This window comes from Sinocyclocheilus rhinocerous, unplaced genomic scaffold (genome assembly GCF_001515625.1).
Source record: "Sinocyclocheilus rhinocerous isolate Xijiao unplaced genomic scaffold, SAMN03320098_v1.1 scaffold492, whole genome shotgun sequence".
In the NCBI taxonomy this organism is placed as follows: Eukaryota; Metazoa; Chordata; class Actinopteri; order Cypriniformes; family Cyprinidae; genus Sinocyclocheilus; species Sinocyclocheilus rhinocerous.
The window spans coordinates 785,704-796,560 of record NW_015626069.1 but is presented as its reverse complement, the minus strand read 5'-3'; the positions used below and the strand labels follow the sequence as shown (position 1 = coordinate 796,560).

Sequence of the window (10,857 nt, the reverse complement as noted above, 5' to 3'; positions counted from 1 at the left end):
CCATCAGGTTAACGTGACAGTCACGACTCATGCAGCTTTAAGGTTTTCTGCTTCTTTTGTTTTTACTTGCGCTCTTTACAACACGCATTACATTACGTATTTCATGGCACACTCGTTTTATGCGGTTATGGCGCCACCTAGTGTTGTGGGTGTATTATTGACATGTCAAAGTCTAGACCCTGAATATAAGACGACCGCGTTTTTTCAGATGTATTTCCAAGAAAAAAACATCGTCTTATATTCGGGACAATACGGTAATATTGGGAAATATTATTACAATGAAAAATAACTGTTTTCTATTTTCATATATTTTAAACTGTAATTTATTCCTGTGATGGCAAAGCTGAATTTTCAGCATAATTACTTCAGTCTTCAGTGTCACATTCAGAAATCATTCTAATATGCTGGGTTCAAGTAATTAGCTATAATTATTATCAATGCTGAAAACAGTGCTGTGTAATATTTTTTTTTTTGTGAAAACCGTGATAATCCTTTTCAGGATTTTTTTGAAATAGAAATATTTTGTAACATTATAAATGTCTTTACTGTCACTTTTGCTCAATTTAATGCATCCTTGCTGAATAAAAGTATTATTTATTTATTTATTTTTACTTTTACCACACTAATCTTTTGAACACTAGTGTGTACATAACAGCGTAACGTAACATATAACATAACATAACATATGTCATGGTTGTACTGTGGTACATGATACTATTTAGTTTATTGTTAGTGAAAGATGAGATGCATTGTTGAACAAGCTCTCCTTTCCTTTGATTATCTAATGCTTGTTTTTCATTGAAGAGCACGTTTCATAACCCACGTGTTTGTGTAATTTAGTACTTTATATAGCGCTCACTATTTCTGAAAGAACAGTTTATGAACAATGCTGCCCACTCCATCCCACTCTATGGTAAGTGCTCCTGAGGGCAGCGCATCGCATCGCCTGCGTTTAACATTCATCAGCGGTTGTAACAGTTCGCCTGTGCCACTGCTAAATAAAGGTTTTGTGCTTATCCCTGGAGAGACCCACACCTCTTCCATCTTCTTGGCCTGAGGCCATCTTCATGTGAGAGACTATACAAATCAACACGGTTCCCATGGTTTCCCAAACAGGGTCTGTCCGTCAGGGCTGGTGTCAAACGGTCAGAGGCTACCATTGTGCGATGCCTACAACAGCCAGAGGTCAGCAGCTTTTCAACGTGGATTCGCCCATAGGGTGTTCCTCTTTCTGAGAACACAACTCATTCATGAGATGTGTTCATTGATTGTATTCCATTAGCTCTTCCCTAAAAAAAACCAAATGTATGCATTTAGCAGACGCTTTTATCCAAAGCGACTTACAGTGCATTCAGGCTATACATTTTTTACCAGTATGTGTGTTTCCCTATTAAGTGATCGGTTGAAAGTTTTGTTTAGTTTGCTTCTACTAATGTATCAAAGATTACAAATGCTAAGGTGGCTTGCATTGCTTTTTGTTTCAGTGTTCATACATAGATTAAAAACATTTTCATAATGAGTTCATATTTGAAGGAATTTTGATTATAGTTATTGTAATGATATCTAAAAAGATTAATATTGCAAATGATAAGCTTTACTAGATAATTTAATTATAAGATTGCAAGATTGACAGTGAATGTATGATGGGAGGAAGTAAAATTTAGTGGTACTAACATTTATAGAAGGCCTAAATTTTAGATAAGAACATGCCCCAAAATATGGTTAAAAATGTATTTAGACATGAAAATAAGTTTAGGATAATATTAGGTTAATGTGTGTATATAATAAATACTAATATTTATTATTCTATAAATATAGTTTAGTATAATTAAGAATAAATATTAAAGTAGTGCATACTAATGATTCAAAAATTATAATAATAATAATAACAATAATAATATGTATGTAATAAATAAATACTAATAGTGATTATTTTGTATATAAATTGTCTCGTAAAATTAAGTACAAATATTAAAGTAGTGCATAATAATTATAAAAAAAAAGTGACAGGATATTATTATTATTAGGGCCCGAGCACCAATGGTGTGAGGACCCTATTGGAATTGCTCCGTTTCTTATTATTCTTCTTCTTCTTCTTCTTCTTCTTCTCCAAAGTGAATCGCATTTTTGAGGGCCTAAACATTCTCCAAAACTCATGAAACTTTCCACACGCGTCAGAACTGGCGAAAATTTACATCTGATATGGGTTTCAGAAGTGGGTGTGGCAAAACGGCTCGATAGCGCCACCTGTAAAATTTCAACGGAGTGCCCCTCGAGCTATGTTTTACGTACATGTACGAAAATCGGTACACATGCGTAACACACCATTACCTACAAAAAAGTCTCTTGGTACAAAATCCAAAACCCAACAGGATGTACGTTATTCTGAATTTACTGTTATTATTATTATTATTATTATTATTAATAACAACAACAACAAGAATAAATTACTTATTATTATTATTATTGTTATTATTATTATTATTATATTGCAAGATACTGCTGCAATTCAATTTAATTTGGCGACACTATTGAGGCAACGTAATCTAGCTTTGTGTTTGCGCACTTTGCTTCACTTGCAGTGAAATTTACAGTCATCACTGTGAGATCCAGTGGTGTTGGATGCTGAATTAGTAGCTGATGTTGCGTTCCTGACACAGAGCTTCTTCTCGGTCATCACTGACTGCTGGATGCCTCTACATCCTCTCTCCTAATCTCTCTGCTGTGCCTGTTAGCCGTCTAGCAGATCCAAGAGCCGCACTGGCCAGGATCTTGTGGTGATGTTTGAGGAAATTGCTTGAATTTCTTTCATCCCATCCCATCATTACTAATTAGTTTTAATTTAGCCAGAGAAACCAGTGTAATGAGGTGAGGGTTGATTTAAGAGGACTTAAATGTTCCAGTTCACTTTGTGGGATGTGGTGTGGGGGGTAGGAGCTGGTCAACATGGTGATTTTTAGTGTTTGTGTGCATTGGCACATGTGCACAAAGTGACTTACCAGAAGTGGTTTATCTTAATGCTCTAAAGCTATTCTTGAGGAAACTATAATTCACAAAAATAATAAACTTTCTACAGTTTATTTAAATAATAATTATAGATTGTCTAGTTGCTCATGTGGACTTCTTTCTTTTTTCTTCTCCTTTTTTTTTTTTTTTTTTTTTTACTTTGTGTAAAAAGTTTTACTTTTTGGTTCAGTTTGAATTTGCTGTATTTTCATTCAATATGGTTCAAAAGTTTGGGGTCAGTAAGAAATGCATAATTTTATTCAGCAAGGATACATTAAATTAAAGACAATAGAGATATTTATAATGGGCATTTATAATTAATGATACAAAATATTTCTCTTTCCAATAAATGCTTTCTATTATTTCTACTAATTAAAGAATCTTGAAAAAAGAAAATGCATCACGGTTTGCACAAACATCTGAAGCAGCACGGCTGTTTTTGATATTGATAATAATAATAACAAATGTTTCTTGTGCAACAAATCAGCATATTAGAATGATTTCTGAAGGATCATCTGGAGTAATGGCTGCAGGAAATTCAGCTTTGCCATCACGGGAATACATTATATTTAATAACATTAAAGGGGTCATATGATGCGATTTCAAGTTTTCCTTTCTCTTTGGAGTGTTACAAGCTGTTCGTGAATAGATAAGATCCCTAAAGTTGCAAACACTAAAGTCTCAAACCCAAAGAGATATTGACAAATAATGCTGACTCTCAGCCTGTAAGTACGTTTTCATATTTCTTTTCAAACGCGAGTTTTGAGCAGTGTAGAGTAGGCTTGTTGTTTCTCCGATCACAAATGCAGACATGGTTTTATGTTTACGCACAGCGACGCAACGCGTAAATAATGTACAGTATGAGGAAAATAATGTGTTTTTTTAACCTTAAACCGCATAAACACATTTCATTAATACACTAAATAATGTTCTTTTTAGCAACGTCATATGACCCCAGTTGTTTTAAATAGTAATAATATTTCTGTTTTTATTGTATTTTTTTTTTATATGGTAAATGCAGCCTTGGTGAGCACATTTCTTTCAAAAACATTTTAAAATCATACGACCCCAAATTTTTTAATGGTATTGTATCTATTTTAAAATCTATCAGTTGATTATTGGAATTCAACATTTTTTTTATCTTTGTATTTAAATCGACGCGTTTCAGAAAGTCGGGGCATAGAGGAGAAACAATAATGTACAGTATGAGGAAAATAATGTGTTTTTTTAACCTTAAACCGCATAAACACATTTCATTAATACACTAAATAATGTTCTTTTTAGCAACGTCATATGACCCCAGTTGTTTTAAATAGTAATAATATTTCTGTTTTTATTGTATTTTTTTTTTATATGGTAAATGCAGCCTTGGTGAGCACATTTCTTTCAAAAACATTTTAAAATCATACGACCCCAAATTTTTTAATGGTATTGTATCTATTTTAAAATCTATCAGTTGATTATTGGAATTCAAATTTTTTTTTATCTTTGTATTTCTACAGGATACATTATTGGTTGCCCTTTGCCCTATTCATTGGTCATATTCATACATGTGTTTTTTTTTTTTTTTGCGGTGCAAGTGGGTTGCGAGAGAGATATTTGAGTTTGAAGTTAGATTTCTGGGTGTTTTCCCTTCTCTCAGTGAAGGGAATGTGGTAAAAGCGTCTCATGTTTGAAGGCTGTCATAGGTCTGACCTGTTTAGAGTGTTTCCTACTGGGCTGAGGAGCCTGTGAGCAGAAAGTCACACAGCCAGTGACTGAATCATGCTCTCCCCACCTCCATCTCTTGTCTTGCATCCGCAAACGCTTTTGTAACAGTAAAGACACTTTTAGATAGAAGACACTCGTCTTAGACCTGAAAACAAACTACTTCACCTGCCAAATACATGTCACTGTGACCGAACTCTCGGCTTGAGCTGCATTAAATTTAGACATTAGTCATTCTCTGTGATCAGGTTAGTTACAGTATATTAGTTATGTTAGTTATTAGTTGGTTATAAAGCTGCAAATTAAATTTTAAAGGGAAAAAACACATAGGTCTTATATAATCTTGCAGCAGTGTACATCTATTACTGTACTCTTTTAAAAGCTCTATTCTTCCATGTAGATTAAAGATGATTACAATTAGTGTAGTAGTGTTTAGATGCGCTGTTTTTTTAACCCATCTGAACTGGTGCCTTTAAATGTGAATCTGGTGTATATCAAAATAGATTTGAATGGTTCATTGGTTTAATTGAAAAGACTCAGAAATGCATGCATTAGATAACTAAAGCTGCGACTAACAATGGTTTTGGGATCTGATTGTGTGCAAAAATGATTTCAAATACATTTTTAACAAAACAAAATGATTTAAAAGCTGTTTGGAAGGAGCGAAATCGATAAAGTTACCAAAGTGAGATGAGCCTGAATAAATCCAGACCAAGGTTTCCATGTGCAAAGGTGGTTGGCAGCTCTGCTCACGAGTACCACCAGGCCGTGTCTGCTTTTGGCAAACTAACTCCCAGGGCTGAATTGGGTGACTTAATCAGGTTTGTCAGAGGCAGTACAGCGTGTAGGGGGTCTCTTTGCTCCTGGGTAGGGGTTTAGGTACTAAAAACAAGAAAGGGCTAATTGGAACATGGCACATCACACATGCATCTCCAAGGAGACAGCTGGCTCCTCGACCATCAAGACGGGAACATCGCTTCTAGGTCAGCTGTGTTTATTTCTCTAGTCAGGAGACTTTTGATTTGAATGTGAGATGATTGCTTACATTTCACTGTTGAATATATTTAAGTCATGTGAGCCCTATTTGGACAGTACTGATTTTCTAAACAGATTTGAGTTACAATTCACCCAATGTTTGTATATATATTAGGGATGTAACGGTATGAACATTTCTTATCACGGTTATAGTGACCAAAATTATCACGGTTATCAGTATTATCACGGTAAAAGTACAGACACATAAATCAGTTCACCAAGTTTTATAAGTTTTATATTTAAAAATGAACAAACTACAAATGAAATGACTTTTTGTTTGCATAATCACTAAAACAATAACATTACCAATGATGTTCGGATTTTAAATGACAATTTGTCTGACAACAGTTTAATAGCATGTTGAAATATCTAATGTAAATGCTCAAATAAAGCTTTGAAAAAGTTTAATAAAAAGGTAAACCTCACATTTCAGCCTTTAAATAAAGAAAAGATATAAGTCAAAATGATAATTGATTGATTAATAAATGATTATATGTATTTTATCTGCTCCTATCTGAATTGTTTAAATGTGTAGACTCCACATAAGCTTGTTTTTCATCAACGGTCAAAATTTACAGCAGGGCATTCAAATTCGGTCCGTTTTTGGCCAGACAAAAACTGCACGCAAGCTGAATGTAAATATAAGTCTCTGTAATTCCACTCGTTGACAGCAGGTGGCGCTTATGGAAAAGCTGAATTAGAGCTGTTTCCTGTAACCCCCGTGGACAAAGCAGTATTGCGATTTAAAGGGTTAGTTCACCCAAAAAAGAAAATTCTGTCATTAATTACTCACCCTCGTGTTATTCGAAACCCGTAAGACCTTCGTTCATCTTCGGAACACAATTTAAGATATTTTTGATGAAATCTGAGGGCTCTCTGACCCTCCCATAGACAGCAAGGTAACTACCACGTTCAAGGTCCAGAAAAGTACCAAGATGATCGACAAAGTAGTCCAGTATCAAAGTATGTCAAAGTATGACCTAATTAATTCATTAATATAGTCATTTGTTTAATTCCCTTAGCACTCTTTTAAAACCTCCCAGGTTTTCCGCCCTGTTTTCACTCAAAACGAAACTACTCTGCGTGCTGTGCAAACGTGAGACTTGGTACTTAAAACTGTGCTTTATGCTGGACAGTATTTATTTATCACGACGCGAGTTGTTCAAATCGCGGTAATCTAATACGGTTTTATATATATATTATATATATATATATATATATATATATATATTGCATGCATCATGAATGACATATAACTTTTAATGCATTTTTTTATATATATTATTTTCATTTATTATAAAAACCTTTTTAAATGAACTTCACATGAGTTTACAGAAGTGGCTGCTTATAATAAACCCTTAACCAAGCAGAGAAATTTAGATATCCATTTTACCTGATCCTGATATTATGGCCTGTCTTAGGAGTTTCCACTATTTGATTCTCCTCAATTTTTTCATTATAATTTTTCGTTGCATGCTGTCTGTATTAGGGATGCAACAATACAGTTAGCCCACGTATCAATAGAAATGCTTAAACTGTCTATCACGTTATAAGCGGGGAGGAGTTTCCTCATCTCAGTGTGTAAACCACAGGCAAAAACAGAGCCTATTCGGGGAGAAATAAAATGCAAAACCGTAAAAAGAAACGCAATTCACAAGCGTGTATTGAACCGTGGATGTTTTACCGAATGGTTCAATATTATATTGAGATTTGTGTCATCCCTAGTCTGTATTGAAAAGTGCAGTATGCGGAAGATTAGTGCGCAAACGGTAGCTTATGTTAGTCAAGAAATAACATGACGACAAGTGTTGTGATAATACAGTATCAGCAATCACAGACATCTGCATTTGGACAGGATTCGATTTCTCAGAGGACAGTTGAGTTTGCGGAAAAACAGTAGGTATTTGCTCTGGAACTTTTGCAAAGGTTGTGTGAGGGAAAACAGACTTAAGATTTGGATGGGATTAAAATGGCAAAAATATAAACTCAGAAAAGTATGACCTCCTGGGAAACTAGTCCAGTCTAAACAGGGCTGTGGACCAGTTTTATGGTGTTTTTATTTCATTTTTGACAGCAGTGGGTCGTAATTTTAAATGCTGAAAAAGAGCAGCATGAGCATTTAGCAGAATATCTCCTTTTATGTTCCACAGATGAAAGTAAGTCATATGGGTTTAAACCAATGAATGAGGAAATGAATGTTTTTTTTTTTTTTTTAAGTGAACTATTCTTTTTAATAGAGAACATCTGAACACGTTGCACTTTATATTGTTGAAAGTGGAGCTGCCATTCATTTATCACAGTAAAAGAAGGTCACTGTTTAATTTTAGATGTGCTCATTTTCCAGAAAAATGTGTGGATCTCTTTCTTCCTCCTCATTTGTCTCTCTTTTTTTCTTCTTTCTAGCTGGTCTCAAAGACCTTGACCAATTTTACCAGTCAGTCTAAACAGCGCTGGTTTGATGTACCCGACCACGCATGAATCTAGGCCAGACCCAACATTTTTCATTGACCAGCTCTCCACTGATCTCTATTCATAGCTCGAGGGAACCCAGAGCCACCTCAACAGCTGTGAGAGCAGGGCCGGCCGGCCCCTAGGAGCCCACAATGGGTGGAACCAACATATGCTCCTTCTCATTCACTGACATGAGCCAATTTAACCATCATCCCCCTGAACCTTTAATGGGTAACGAGATGTTAGCAGCTCTTGATTTGCCACCCAGCTGCTGCTGTTGCATCAGAAACGACCAAGCGTGCTCCTCAAAATTGTGAGAGGATGAGCAGATATGGGAAATGAGAGCAGCCGGCCCATGCTGTAATCAGCAGCTCTTGTGCTCGTTTCCATTTTTTTCATCCTTGAAAATGTGCCCTTGTGACAATTAGCACACTGATCATTAGTGCTATTTGTGTGTGGCACTAGGCATCACTTTCCGGGAATGTCATTCTGCCCAGCTAGTCATAAACTGAGCATGTTATTTTTCTGCTTCATGGGTTGTTTTTTAATTTTGTTACCATGGCACTGTGAGTCAGTGTCCTAGTGTCAGCTTTGTTTATCTGGGCCGCACATATATCAGAGCGGAAGCGTGAGTTCTTTGAGAAATCAAAGCGATTATTTGAAAAGAAGAAGAAATTTCACACTGAAGTGGACTGCATTCATGTTTATTTGTACTAATCAAGAAAGTGATCACAGAAGTGTTTATGAAAGGCCCAGCTGAGTGTGAAATGGAGCCCATTGTTTCATATGGGTATGAATAAGGGTCACCTTATCTGTAAAACAGGATGCAGGACCCTCTGGATGATCTGTACTGTTTTGGTTTGGTTTTGCTTGTTTTTTTTGTTTTGGTTTTGTTTTGTGTTTTGTTTCGTTTTGTTTTGTTTCGTGTTTTGTTTTGTTTTTGTTTTTGAATTTGTGATTTTTTTTTATGGGAAAAAAGTTGGCTTCGGATTGTTTATCATTACTGTATTAAAGGGATTTGTCACAAATTCTTTACATTACAGCAATGAGAATTAATAATGGAAATTAGTTCGTTACTGTAAAAAAAATCCTAATAGTCAAAAAATAGGTTTAATTAATTTTAAGTAACGTATAATTTCTTTTTTTCTTGTACAGACATACATATGTGGCTTGAAAACTACTTCCTGTGACCTAATCACCACACAGCCTTATTTTTTACAATTTGTCTTCTAAATGCATGCACCAAATCATCGCTTTATCTCAAGCGATCAGTGCGTCTCCATGTTTCCTGTTATTGTCTGACACGGTCAGATAAGCCGAGCAAGGAGCCTATGGGTCTGTTTCCTCCTCACGTCTTCAGTTGTGTTGCATCTTTGAAATTTGCCGCCTTTTCGTGTAACTGTGGCCCAGCAGTTTCCTCTTCTCGTGATGAACGCCTACTTCCTCCGCCTGTTTCACCTCTCTTTCTTTATCTCTCTGTCTTTCTCACTGGTTAAGTCAAGGTTCATGAGAAGGTGTGTGATAAATACGGGTGTAGTCTTGATTTTAAAGGCTTTTGTTGATCATGTTGAGAAGCAACACATTGCACTGCTGAGGCTTAAAGAACAGGAAACATCAACTCGTTTGAGCGGCTGCTAGTTGCGGAGGTTTCTGGGTAAGTTTCTTCATGCTTTCGGATGAGTCCGGGCAGCTCAGGGTGTTGCTTTGGCCACTGGGATCAACTCTGTGACCCCTAACATATCACTACAGATTTGTCTGTGAACCAGGCTGCATTTTTCTTTTTGTAAATCTAAATACATTGCTGAAACTTTTCATTTGGTCTGTTTGCTTTATTGAGGTGTCTCCATCGAGCAGGCAGGATAATCCATATTGGCCTAGACACTTGAATGTGTTTTAAAATGATATGCAATTTAGATTTGATCTGCAATGTTGTAGCTGTGCACCTGTTGAGTGACATTTCCACACTGTACTGTGCTGTGTTTACTAAGTAGATGCATATTTTTAGTGCATATCTAGTTTTTGTGGGTGGATCCTTGTTTTAACATTGTAACTTTAATCTTTACTGTTTCAATTGGGTAATTTTTACTAGAAGTGGCAGTTTCCTTAGGTAGGTATGGAAGGGTAGGTATTAGTGAGATGTGGAAACTGCTGCTTAGCTGTGTGAGTAATTTGACAGGATATCCTGGTTACTGTATGAGAAATAGAGGACTTGTCTTTGACACTAGGCGTCCACTGCAGCTCAGACTGAAATAATGAGTGCAGAATTCTTGACTGTCTACACCAGTGTTTCCCAACCTTTTTTTAGTCGCGGTACCCTTTGGAAATTTTAACAAACTTGTATAGATGCTTTTTTGAACATTTTAGCAATTTAAAAATATTAAAAAAGGATTTTTTACACTGCACCCCTGCTCACGACAGACGGCACCCCGGTTGGGAAACACTGGTCTACACTGTTAGTTTTTTTGTGAACTATAAACATTTCAAAGGAAATTAATGTTTTTTTTTTTTTTTTTTACAGCTGTTAGTGGTAAGGAGAGGAGAGTCAGGTGTTTGATTGTAACTTAAAGGGGTCATAGGATGCTACATGCACTTTTACAAGTCGTTTGAACTGAAATGTGTGTTGGCAGTGTGTGTACACAACTACCCTATAATGATAAA

General features: G+C 35.8%; 1 protein-coding gene across 5 annotated transcripts in view; it reads left to right on the top strand.

Annotated features, from left to right (window-relative positions):
- elmo1 (engulfment and cell motility 1 (ced-12 homolog, C. elegans)) overlaps positions 1-10,857 on the top strand; it is a 93,814-nt gene that overhangs the window by 16,309 nt on the left and 66,648 nt on the right. Inside the window, exon 1 of one of the 5 annotated variants that reach the window (XM_016515019.1) lies at positions 9,720-9,853. The exons of the other annotated variants lie outside the window; for them this stretch is intronic. The gene's annotated coding sequence lies outside the window, so the exon portion shown is untranslated. Of the gene's footprint in view, positions 1-9,719; positions 9,854-10,857 lie in introns of those variants that run through there. 5 annotated transcript variants of the gene reach the window in all.